At 35.5% G+C, this 2,445-nt stretch overlaps 1 long non-coding RNA gene across 1 annotated transcript; it reads left to right on the top strand.

The window, feature by feature from the left end:
• Positions 1–248: 248 nt before the first annotated feature.
• On the top strand, positions 249–2,114 carry LOC107398393 (uncharacterized). The gene is made up of 3 exons (XR_001575260.2): positions 249–847; positions 904–1,247; positions 1,308–2,114. It is a non-coding gene; the product is annotated as an uncharacterized LOC107398393 (long non-coding RNA).
• The last annotated feature ends 331 nt before the right edge of the window (positions 2,115–2,445 follow it).

Here is a 2,445-nt window from a genome sequence, read left to right as displayed (position 1 = left end):
CGTTGATAAATGTTCGAAAAATTTGCTGCTATGCTTTAAACATCTACAAAATTTGATCATGGAGGGCGAAGGGCGAATATAATCATAAGATCAAACAAACTTATCAAGTGAAGTTCGATCTTGATTATATGATGCCCTTCGCCCGAGTTGATCATTCCCACCCGCTCCCTCAATTGGTATATCTAAGCACATATTGCTTCCCAATCAAGTCCTTCAGAAGAAAATTAGCTTTGAATCAATAGCGTTCCCATGTCACCCGTGCGAACGCAGGACACCCTCGATAAGTCAGTTTTCATACTTTAAAATTGTTGCACTTCCAGCAGAGATATGACTACTACAACATTTGATCAACTCCAGTGAAGGGCTTCATATAATTACTTGGGTAAGTTTGTTTAATCTTATGATAATCGGGGTTATTTCGGTGAACATTGATTATTTCTCAAGATTAGAAATCGGTTGTCGTTAAACTTCAATATACAATAATATGGGCTATTACCGTGTCACTCTTGATATACATTTTCAATATTGGTAGTTTTTCAATATTGAATAGTTTACAAGCGTGAAGTTGGTGCAGTGAGAGTTACCAATAGTGGTGATGTTCTTAAAGTCCCTAATTTAATAACCTATAGTCATTTGGCGGCAAAATGGCTACAATGGCAACAAAGAAAAGGATCACAAAGGCCCAGTTTAAACTCTATCTTGATTTCTTGCGGGATTGCCGCCCATTCGCTAGAACTGGGCGTTTAGAACCAAAAGATGACCCAGGTCACCAACGCCTGGAAAGAGCTAGTAAGCTCATTACTCATGTGGGGATGGTCCTCTTAGCACTTTGTTAGAGTGGAAAAAAGTACGTATAATTTGTATTTATATTTGAATTTTATTCATTTATTTCTAAATTTTCAGGTGTTTACTGAGTGGAAATGTGCTACCCGGAAAATGTTCATAGATAATAAACATCTGAACGAGTATGAAAACGAACTGATAATATTAACAGGTTCTGTAGCTGTGGAAGGAGTGAAAAATACCGAGTTGGGGCAGGACCTACCCACAACAAGTGATGTTGCAGCTGATCAAATAAATTACTGAATAATAGAAAATATACAACTTCAATATCACTTATTTAAGGAGGAGGAAGTAATTGAAAATATTATGAATGATGCTCAACATCTTCCAGAAACAGAAGAACCTGTCGAAAAGAGTCAGCATGAAAAAAAGGGAAAAAAGAAACGTAGGTATTTTTTCTCATGGTTAGAGATATTTTATTTAATTTTTAAAACGATAGTGTTTAGTAATATATGTTGCTTTAGGATTTACGTAAAAAAAGTACTGGCGACATACTCACAGATGCGTACGTCCAAGCTACAAACGTTCAAGCTAAGGGCATGAACAAAATCGGTGATGCTTTACGAGACATTGTTATCGCAAATAATCGCTATTGCGAAATTACTGAGAGAAAATTAGACCTTATCTACAATTGAGATTGGGCTCTGTTGTGTTTGTTTTTTAGTTTTGAAGCAGGTAATAGGTTCAGATTCAGGTGTGTTGCTCAGCTTATTTTACTCAGCGATTCAAATTTCAAAAAACCAGGTGGAATAAATTTTGGTGGGTTGTAGGGTTAGCAAAGGTAAGTATTTTGCAATGTTTAGCAGGTTGTAAAGGCGGGAAAATAGCGGAGAACGTCATAATGGATGTTCCGCATGATATAATTTGCAGTTTATTTAAAACACCGTTTTCACGTCGAAATAATGATCGTCGCGAAATTCTGGCAATCGGTAGGCCCATACAGATCTTGGTATTTAATCAAATGATAAAAAGCAAGGTCAGGTGCTTTCTCGTTCTTTCCAGATTGGTTGGTATGGGAAACATGAATGATTGTGCGGAAGTTTTTTCAAAAAGGCTTTATTTTGTTGGCCATGTCTCCTTTTAGCTACCACACGTCGCACGGTTTGGTGTGATAAAGGTTATAGGGACTTAAAAAATTTATCCGCCAGTATTAAAAACATATGCATCACAGGATCATATGATTTATTTTGGGGCCCTAAAATGTTTTGAAAAAAAATGCACCAACAATTCAAGACGCTTTAAATATACAGGGTACTTTGTGTATTAAGTTATATAATAAAGAAATGGGAAAAAAACGAAGATTATTGACCTACTTAACCTACGTAGACAGTAACGTGTTATATATAAAGATGATCAATTTTATGAGTTAGGAATACATCAAATTTTAAAGTCTTTTGTAGAAAATGACTTTTATTTAATTTTTTGTGAAGCTTTTAAGTTGTTGACTTTAATAGTCAACCTGTAACAACGGTTTCTGTAGAAACGAATTTTTCTTGTTTAAAACGGATCAACGATCGCACGAAATGCGATTTCTCAGTAGAGACTTTCTTCACTGTCACTTCTATCTATCGAAAAAGATCTTCTTATCCATCTTTACAACAG

The sequence above is a fragment of the Tribolium castaneum genome, chromosome 6 (genome assembly GCF_031307605.1).
Source record: "Tribolium castaneum strain GA2 chromosome 6, icTriCast1.1, whole genome shotgun sequence".
In the NCBI taxonomy this organism is placed as follows: Eukaryota; Metazoa; Arthropoda; class Insecta; order Coleoptera; family Tenebrionidae; genus Tribolium; species Tribolium castaneum.
This window is presented reverse-complemented; position numbering and strand designations above follow the sequence as displayed.